Below are 10624 nucleotides of genomic sequence, written 5' to 3'. Positions count from 1 at the left end.
GGAAAGGGACAATTGTGAAATGTAGAAACAAGGACAATTTGGAAGACTTGGCTGATTTCTGTGAAAGCCCATTACCTAAAGTTTTGCTTTGCATTTTCTGATTTAGGTACCATTCTAGCTAGGAAAGGCAACGGAGCTAGTAAGCTCTGAGATTGTACCAGGGACTATTATTTACACTCAATATTCTAAAGCTTCCTAAATTAGATTCTGGTTTGTGGCTAAAGGACCTGCTACTGTGTAGGCTACCTAGCTTATCTTTGCTGTCCTACAGAAGTACAACAGTAGTAGTTTAAAATAATGGTTTTCCTCTTTGGCAAATACAAAGTCTGTATTAATAAAAGGGCATTTTAATGTGAAAATCAGCTTGCCATCATGGCAGAAAGCTGCACTGGGGCAGGGTCAGATTAGATGTTAGGAAAAACTTTTACTGAGAGTTGTCAGGGCCTGGAACAGGCTGCCCAGGGAGGGGGTTGAGTCACCATCCCTGGATGTGTTTAAAAAAAAGGTAGATGAGGTACTTAGGGATATGGTTTAGCTTAGGATGGGAATGGTTGGACTTATCCATTATTTACCTAGGACAAGTTCTCCACTGATCACAGTTCAGCTTGGATATGGTGAACTGTTGTACATCAAGTACTAACCTATCACCATACTGTGGTATGTCTACATCCAGTGTTTCTGGATTATAGTATGGTCAGGAAACTTGGAACACCAGTCAGTCTTGATTCTGAAAAGCCTGTGTACTTGGTGTTCTCCTGGACCATGATGGTGGCACCCAAGAGCTGTGCTTCCCTCCCTCTCTGAGTTTTCCCCTTCAGGAGTGCGTTAGGTCTGGAGGAGAAGTCAAGCCACCTACACAGTAACAACCCTCTCTTCTTCCCTGCAGCCCAAGGGCAACATTTAAAAGCCAGGAAAAGAAAGGAGCAGCACTGAAGTTGGGGGTTATCTGGAGGAGCGGTTTTGGCAGTGAGGAGACATGGAGTTAGTGCATTTAGTTCAAGGCATCTTGGTTCAGAGCTGCTCACCTGAGTTTCACAAAGAACTCCTCACATGCACCAATCTCAACAAGATGCTCACTTCCCATTACTTCTACAGTCAGGAGTCTTCAGAGATGCCGCTCACCTGCAGAGAGGATGACAGCTTTTCCCCACTGGAAGCTGTCAGTCAAAACATGCTGTTCTATATCCTTAGCAGTGACAAACAAGATACAAAGCTTTTTCTATACCTGATTCCCCTTTAGCTCAGTAAGGAGACACCATCCTGACAAACTAGTGTTTGGCAAGTGCATTCTACTTTGCCCCACTCCTTCAGCCTTCTGCTACCGCCTGACCCGATACAGGATTTTACAAGAATAAAATTCCTTTTTCTCACTGAGGAAGTGAATTTTCTCATATTAAGAAACATCACAGAATCACCAGGTTGGAAAAGACCTTTGAAGATCATTGAGTCCAACCATTCCATCCTAAGCTAAACCATATCCCTAAGTACCTCATCAACCCTTTTTTTGAACACATCCAGGGAAGGCGACTCAACCCCCATTCACCACCATTCAGCCAGATTTTAACCCCAGCTGAGGGTCCACCTGTCAAAGCCAGTGGCAGCCAGTTTCTCAGTCAGAATGCTGTGAGAAACCATGTTAAAGGCTTTACTGAAGTCCAGGTAGACCACATCCACAGCCTTCCCCTTGTCCATTAAGTGGGGCATCTTGTCATAGAAGGTGATCAGGTTAGTTTGACAGGATCTGCCTTCTGTAAACCCATGTTGACCAGGCCTGATCCCCTGGCCATCACACATGTGCTACATGATAGCTCCCAAGATGACCCTCTCCATGATCTTCCCCGGGTCTGAGGTCAGACTGACAGGCCTGTAGCTCCCCGGATCCTCCTTCCAGCTGTTCTTATATATGGGTGTAACAGTTCTAGCCAAGACTTGGGGAAACCAAACATCTTCAGAGAAAGTTTAACAGCCTTCACACTGGCTTTTCCTTCTCCTGAGGTTTGCTTCCAAGCACACTGTAAGCATCTTCATCTCTGAGCCCATGAAGACCACCTCCAGTATCGAATCCGCCACCAGATTTTTTAACGAAGTCCTGGCCTGGTCCCCAGAAACAACAGCCACTTATCTGAGGATGCTGAGCTTGTATTGCACGCTTTTCCAGAAGAAACACAACTCCACATGGCTGGTCTATCTGGGAGCTCTTTGGGCCCATCCCAGATTTTGAGATCTGTAAAGGGACTGCTGAGTCAGCGCTGACTCACCCCAGCTTCACAAGCAGAACACCCATTTTCACTCTGTCCCCTTCGTTCAAATCAAGACTTCTCAAGTTTTGCTGTCAACACTGCATTCCCTCGAGCATCACTCCATCGGGAGGCACCACCAGGCCCTATTAAAAGCAGTTTTTCTCATTACCCCACTTCCATCCACCCTTTAAGGGATGACCAACGGCAGTCAGTAAGTGGCCAGTGTTACTCCACTAAGAGATGGAAGAAGCCCTCCCTTACACTGGAAAGAAAGGTCCATTACAGAACACGTGCATCCGATATTGGAGACCAGCTCTTGGCTCCCTGGGGCTGAGACTTAGTTCATCACAAGCAGGAGGTTAGCAAACAGCAGCTCTAAGGTAACACTCACCTCTCAAGAAACAGCAGCGTTAGGCATCAGATCAAGGTTTTTTTCAGCATGTTTATGTTTGCTGTGCTCAAAACCTCCTCCCTTACAAAGATACTTCCAGACAAGCTATTGTCTTCTGGAGCTTCTACTAGGACAAAGCACCCCTGAGGATAGCAGCAGGAAGGGCAGGTTCTTACCTTCTGACATGTAATCCAAGGACCTTGTGTCTGCTTGAGACCTGACGTTTGAACCTGGGCACCTGACATCCCCTTGGCATCATGCTGTGGCTGCTTGATAGTGCCTGGCTTAGTGTACCTACCTTTCACAGGAAAAGGACAGACTGGTTAATGGCAGGAAAGACCCTACAAAGCTGTAGCACAGCTAAATGAACTTGTTCTACCCTTGCAGTTTGCCAGGTGGCTTCCCAGGCTATTTTGCCTTTACCCCCAGACTACAAACTTGCCAGCAGCGTAGTTCAGGAACATTCAATGGTTGTCTGGCGCCCACAGGTAGACAGTTTCTTTTCTCAACTGTTCCACAGCCTTATGTTTTGTCACAGAGCAAACAAGAACATGCTTTCGTAAGATAGGCACCTTCCCAAGCAGGGAGTGCTTCTGTCAATCCTAAGTCATTCTTTTAAAGACAAGACAAACCTACTCCTTTGTAGTCCTCTGAGGCACTTCCCTAGCTGTCATCACTGCTTTAGAAAACAACAAAGGTATTTACAGAAGACCTGTAAGTTTTTCTTGTCACAGGGTCAGGTTTTGCCTTTGAGATGTTTGAGTCAAGACACGCCTGTTCTTTTAAACTGAACATTAAACACAATCTGAGTTTGCAAAACCTGAGATCTCCCTACATTTTAACACATCATTGAAGGACAGAAATTCCTCTCGCCTGCCCCACTACTACAAATTCAACACCTGTCACCCATTTAACCTGCACAAGCATTACATGTTCAAGTCCCCTCCTGGAAATGGGTGGGGTGCTGTTTTTTTGGTTGTTTTTTTTTTTTACTAGACACAGAGACTCTAGAATAAACTGAGTATCTGTTTAAGAGCAGAGCATTTCTTCACCAAGTCAAAAACCCCACCTGAATTCTGAAACGTAAGCCATCATTACTGGGCTCTAACCATACCCAGACGTCTGATCTCGTAAAACCGGACTGGCAAAGTGAATGCACTCTTCTATCTTTGAATTACATCTAGAACTTGAACCTTACATGTTTTCATTTGCATGTAGGTAGAAAAAAGTTGCTTCAGGAGGACTCAGAAATCTAAAACACACTTAGAACACGTTATGCACGACTGTCTTTTTTCTTGCGGACTACAAAACAGGACCAGATCAGCTGCTGTGCTGCGGTTACTACCCTAGCTGTCCTGTACTAACTCCACAGCAGAACTACATCAGCATTTCAGCATACTTTAATAACCAATAACCTGCCTTAGCACGGGCCACAATCGAAGGCAGTCTGCACTAACTATGCCGAGATGTAACCACCACCTCACTGATCCGGATGCCTTTTGCACCCATGTGGCAAGCACACCACAGCACACCCTGAAACACACCGTGAGGCTTCACTTCTCAAAAGCTTCATCATCAGCAATGCTTTTTCACCATTAATCCTTGTACTCCTCAACAAAAACATTGTAATAGAATCATAGGGGTTGGAAGGGACCTCCAGAGATCATCGGGTCCAACCCCCCTGCCAGAGCAGCTCCCCAGCTCATATTGCACCGGGAGGCGTCCAGACAGGGCTGGAATATCTCCAGAGATGGAGACTCCACACCCCCCTGGGCAGCCTGTCCCAGGGCTCTGTACTATTTAGAAATGTCACACAGAAGACAACGAACTAACTGTCCAAGCTTAGAAGCTATTAAACCCACACAACTCCATACTTCCTATCAGAAATCTTTACAGACTTCAACAGTCAGCCCAAGAAAAGACAGACTACCTCAAAGCAGCAACTATTCGGTCTGAAACTTAACTGATCAGTTCATGCCATGCAAGTACTGTTTTCTTGGACAGAAACATAATCAACTGCATGGCTCAGAACATCAAACCAAACACTTTGTTTTTCCATTAGCATACCTGTGATAACCATTACACCATTCCCATTGTAGTATCACACCTACAGAAAACCAAGTTGCAAATACACACACACAAAAGGAATTTAAATCCAACAGATTTAAAACCTTCCAGACCCTGAACTGGAAGATCGATCTCACGAGAGTTAACCCCGCAATGGGATTTTTGCTCAGACAGTTTTCTGAGGGGTTGCATTAGGTCGATGAAAACCACAGTGGAATAAGGCAGCAGAGATTACTCAACCACATGAATCACTGCTAAAGCTTAAAGCCGCCTAGAGCTTGTGGGACCTTCAGGACTCACAGTGAGTAAAGTTACATCACTATGACTCGCCCCCCCCCAACATTTGTCACCCATTACAATGAAACCTGCAGCATTATTTCTTCATCTGAAAATTCTGACAGATTTTAACATGCCATGGTTTCCTTCAAAGCAGCTTGTAAGCATCCCACTTATTCAAAAGCAAGTGCAATCTAATCTACTTTTGTAAAAGTGTAGGTGGTATGAATAAAGGACAGTTTCACTAGACTAGTTCAAGTCAAAGTTACACACTGGTCACTTCTTGGTAACAGGGATTGTCACTGGAGGTTTGTCTTCTGCTACAAACTGCAATTTCAGCACACATACAGTACTAAAAAATTCTGTTGAGAACTGTGGGTTGGGAACAGGTTAGCTTCTTAGAACTGTGCACACTCAAGGAAGGCTTCACCCCACTACCCAAAGGAAGCCTCTGACCACTGCCTGAAACAGGAACAGGCCTTTAAGAGCCACAACAGCTTTTCCAGGTGCGGGGACCGTTTTTTATCTATCACCTCAAATGCTGCAATATAAAAGAATAAAGCCACCTTCCAACCATGATCCATCTGCATTATGAGAAGATTAACAGTGATTCATTTTAGGTTTCTTCTCACCCATGCTTTGTAATACAGAGCTGCATTCTTAGGCATCCTGGACTAGAACCTTAAGGAAAGCCCCAATTTACTAATGGGATATCTATAACATTATCTTTGTTGAATTCTCACAGAGGAAGCTTTTAAGTCCCAAATTAGCTATGTTTAGTACAGTTTTTAAATAAACACATTAGTGACAGAATTAGATGCATTCTTCATCCCACTAAAGAGGAAGGAAAAAAAAAAAGGTATCTGAAAGGCATTACTTTAGATGGCAGAACACCACTGGAAACGCTACACACAGGAACAGGAGCTCTGGACCCCTTCTACTCAGGTCCCGGCTTTGAACGACTTGACTGTGCTCTCTGAAATTTTTTTAAACTACTGTCTCCTGACCCATCACTTTAAAAAATACATATTGAACTCCCTATGAAGCACATTAAACAGGATTAACATTACACTCAAGGTTCACTTAGCATCCAATCAGACACAGTATTGAAGAGTTAAAACCTCACAACTTCCCTAATAACTGCAGTTAAGGAGTCAAACCCTCCCCTGAAGATGGATTTTAGGTACTGCAAGTTATTAAAGTACTAGAATGTCTCGTTACTTACCATTATCTTCTGTGCAGTCAAATGGCATAGGCCAGTCTACCGGCTGCGTTGCACAACTAAGAATGCATTTCGTTAATTCCTTAGTGCAAAGAAAGTAAGTGGTAAGATCCAATGTCTCTTCTGCATGTCGGTGACCAGAACAAGTAGAACTGTAGTGCCACACTAACTGTGCAGACAGAGGTAGCACACTGTCACTGCGCATCGCAGAAGGTATCGTTCTCATACCGAACAGAACCCAGACTTTGACACTGCAAGCTTTATGTCAGTGGCTGTTGGCAAGGAAGCGTGGGCTTAGCCACTGTTTCATGAACATGCAGGAATGAAACAACTCTTGGAAACTGAAAAGTAATCTCGTGATTTAAACTTTAAATATGCAGGCCATAATTACCCATTACCTACATAATACTGTCGCAGATGTTTTTCTCTTTGTTTCTAAAAAAACATTTACCAGGTTATCTGAAAGTCTGACCATGCAGAGCAGCTTTCCTGAAGACAGTTTTTAATAATCAGTGTAACTCAGTGTTTCCAGATGAGCTCAGCTTCAGCTGTGCAACATCCACATGAGAGCTGGCCATTTAAAAACATGTATGTTTGTGGAAAAAATCTAGCATCCAGTTATATACTGGCAAGAAAAAGGTATCATTACAGGAGGCAATCACCCCTCTCTTCAAATTCCAAGCAAACAAGCTAGTCCTAGTGGCATTTCTCAACAGACAAGGCAAAGGAGCACCGGAGAAAAGTCACTCTCTCATCCTGTGGCTTTTGCAACTCCAGTAAGTACAAACACTTGGAAAGTGTTGACCAGAGGACTATGTTAAGAACAGTCTCCCAGGGAAAAGTTAACCTTTGGTGCTTCTAGGCAGCTTTGTGTTTGCTTGTTCACATCCCCCACTGCCCATATTAGGGCTCTCGGAATCTTCAGCTCCACTTCCTCCCAGATGCCACATGCCACTTCTATCTGACAGAAGAATTGACAAGGTACAATCTGGTGTTTCCTCTGCCCAACTAATGCAACTGGCTATTTCCAGCCAAGAGATGCCATGTGCGGGCGCTGGAGTCAGCTCAGCAAGGCACTCAGCAGAGACAGGCTCACAACCAGTCATAGAAGCTGAGATTTGTAAGCCTCAGGCCACGAGCACAAACTCAAGCTCCAATTTCTACACATTTCAATTCTCAGAATGCTACCTCTTGTAAAGTTTATTGCCTCATTGCCTACTTCCAAAATTCACTATTCAATTTTAAACAATTAAGGGTTTCTGCTAAGTTTTCATTTGTTCAACCCAGGGTAAGGTGGCTTAATTTTGTGGGATGTATCCATTTTCACACAGTATTTTCAGAAAATGTTATGTATGTTTATCGGTGTTGCCTTTCAGGTTTATTTCTTTACAAAAAAAAGTCTCCCCTCACTGATACATGGAAGCAGCATGACCTTGCTTTGCTAGGCTGAACAGAGAAGTTAAACCTCTGAAGAATTATCAAAGTCACAAGGGAAAAGTGTTGCAGCCATATATAAAATTTCTATCCTGAAATTCTAAGGTGGGGATCACACCTTCAGGGGAGGCCAGTTTTATTTTAGTCTATTCATACCCCTCATCCTCAACAACAGAATTAGGATTCCTTATTTTAGACTTTAGGGCAGTATTCAAGTAAGAGATGCAAAACGCAGAAGTTCAGACACTGGTTTTAGCATCTACAGTAACAGCTTTCCTCCAACACTAGACTCAGAAACTTAAGTTCTGGGTCCTAACAAATATCCTCTTTATAAACTATAAAACCCCCCAACAACCAACCCAAAAAACACCCCAAAAACCCACACAAAAGAAAAAAGCCTAAAAACCCACTGAAACAAATTTAAAAAAAAAACCACTAAAACAATCCCCTAAACACCAACCCAAAAATTCCCACAAAACACCCCTCCCCCAAAAAGCAAGTACAGTTACATGTCCTACATGAAGCCCTTCAAACAAAAATGAGTATTAAAACAAGAGCATCATTTAAAAAGCTGTGTATTGGAGTGTTTATAAACCAGAAGTGTTAAGCAGCAGCAGCAGTTTCTGATTTCTTATTAAATTCAACTAGACTTTAAATTTAGGAACGCATTACAAACCAATGTGGAGCTATGCGAGCTTAGACTCAAACCTTTGCAGGTGTTTCAGTAAGGAAAGCCTCCTATGAGAACAGAGGCAGCAGAACACAGTTAAGTCAACACTTGCCTTCAACATGCCCAAAAGAACTGTGTGTTCTATGTCCATCTGTCACCAGAGCACCCCACAAGAGATGCATTATTGCTGTAGAACATTTCAAGTTTACCAACACCCAAGTGCAACCAAACTGATGTTGTATATATGCACTTGCCCATTCTCACCAGTATTTCCACTTAATGGATTTTTTTCTTTACACAAATTTAAAGCTTTGAAAATCACATTTTTTGATTTTAGTTCTTTTCCACAATATTAATCACCACATGCAATTTAGTCTTCTGATAATTTTGCTAAAAAACTGCACCAATATCAGAACAGTGCAAATCATATTTAATTTTAAAAGTTATAATGGCTTGAGTTCATAATTAGAGGGAACACTGTCAAGATCTCCATAGTTTGCTCACTCCCCATTGCTCACATTCTGTTAAAAACACACTTTCCTGTCAATTTGGCTGCTTTTTTTTTTTAAGCATTATTCCCCCATGCTTTTATCAGAGTTGAAATTAAGGATGTGCTCCACAATTTCAACACACACATAGTGCCTCAATAGCAATGTTTTTATGCACGTCCATCAACTGATACAATCCCACAAATGTATTATTCCCCTCCCGCCCCAACACATTTCCAGACTATGAACTAGTCACTAGCACTTGTGATCCCACAAGCGTCTCAAGTTTTCCAGCAATGGAGAGATTTCAAGATGAAGAAATCTGAGGACTTCCCCTCTCCTACAGCCCCCAGAGTTTTCATTTTATAGCAAGGTCAAAAATCATTTTCCACATCTTGACAGTGTTCCTTATAAAACCATATGACAGTAAAAGTGCCAGTAGGCATGGCAACCTCTTCGAAAGGAGCATTTACACTCCTTGGCACTGGGAACGCCAGCACCAAGGATTACATTGAAATCCAAAATTGTACTTAAGGCTACAATTAGCAAACCCACTTTCCATAAGCCTAATAATCTATCTCTAGATTTGAAAATTCAGAAGCTAATGCAACTGTATACTTTTATGCTCAAATTTGAGGAAAGAAGTTACTTTCCTTTAGCAAGGGCGGTATATGAAACTGTGGTAGCAAACGCCTCTTACGCATTGACTACTCATTTCACCATCAGTCACTTACTTTGTCTTAAAAGTTCAAAACTGGCAAGGCACATTTACATATTCCAATGAATACTTGACAATTTTAAATTACACTTCATGTCCCAGCTATCCCAGTAATTGACATACAACATACTAAAATGGTTTATTAAGATAACAAAAACAAAAAAAAAAATCAATTAATGTGAAACATACAGGCTATTGGCAACCACTATTCTAAAAATATGTAAATACAAGTAAACATACTGAAATGTGTGCGATTCTAAGTTTTTAACCAGAAGATCTCTGTACTAACACACATTTATATTAATGACACATAAAAAAAATAAAAACTTTATTACAAAAATAAGTTACACTCGCCTCCAGCTTACAGTATAAAACAATTTTATTTGCAGGAATGCAAAATGATTGTTTGCCATGAGCATTTTCAACATATGACATGTCTAATTTTGTTAAAATTTGCATTTACTGGGGGAACTGGTGTGTATAAAACCTTAATTAGGTATAAGCTTCAATTTTCATTGTGGTGCCTATGGGTATGTAGTATAACTGCAGTATCCCTTTGGGCAGGGGGTTAAGGGAAGCTCTTTATGCCAAGTCCAAAGTAAGTCAGAATTTTCATCTATCTTTTACCTATATGACGTTGGACTTGGCAAGGTTCTTCTGTTTTTCTTTCGTCTTTTTTAGGGGTGGTTCAATAGAGGATGCTTCACCACTGAACACTCACTGTCATCAAGGTGCTTTAGAAAATTAAAAACGTAGCACAAATGATTGTACTCTACTCTACTCTACAGGTTATCATGATCTGCGTAAGAGAAATGGAAAGCCGATCCACGTGTTTTTACAGGGACCAGCAATAAGAAATGCACTAATGAAAACATACCTTTTACCTAAAAAGCTAAACTACAGCCATATACTATTCTATGATTTATGAAAAACTTCAAAATATCCAAATGTCAGGCTTCACTGTACAGTTGTCAGTTTTAGTCTGACCTTTTATAAAGGGACACTGCAGTATTTAGTACAAGTTGCTGATGCACTTTTTTTGAACATCTGATGTCTTACAAAAGTAACATCTTGCTAAACTATTATACATCCAAATAACTACAATATCTGAAGAAGCA

General features: G+C 41.8%; 1 protein-coding gene across 2 annotated transcripts in view; it reads right to left on the bottom strand.

The window, feature by feature from the left end:
- Positions 1 to 9613: 9613 nt before the first annotated feature.
- SYNCRIP (synaptotagmin binding cytoplasmic RNA interacting protein) overlaps positions 9614 to 10624 on the bottom strand; it is a 24970-nt gene continuing 23959 nt past the window's right edge. For both annotated transcript variants that reach the window (XM_084261425.1, XM_084261426.1), the window contains exon 12: positions 9614 to 10624. This exon is cut by the window's right edge. The gene's annotated coding sequence lies outside the window, so the exon portion shown is untranslated.

Source organism: Gallinula chloropus (assembly GCF_964237585.1).
Source record: "Gallinula chloropus genome assembly, chromosome: 3".
NCBI lineage: Eukaryota > Metazoa > Chordata > Aves > Gruiformes > Rallidae > Gallinula > Gallinula chloropus.
The sequence above is the reverse complement of the archived record's forward strand: the minus strand, read 5'-3'. Positions and strand labels throughout refer to the sequence as shown.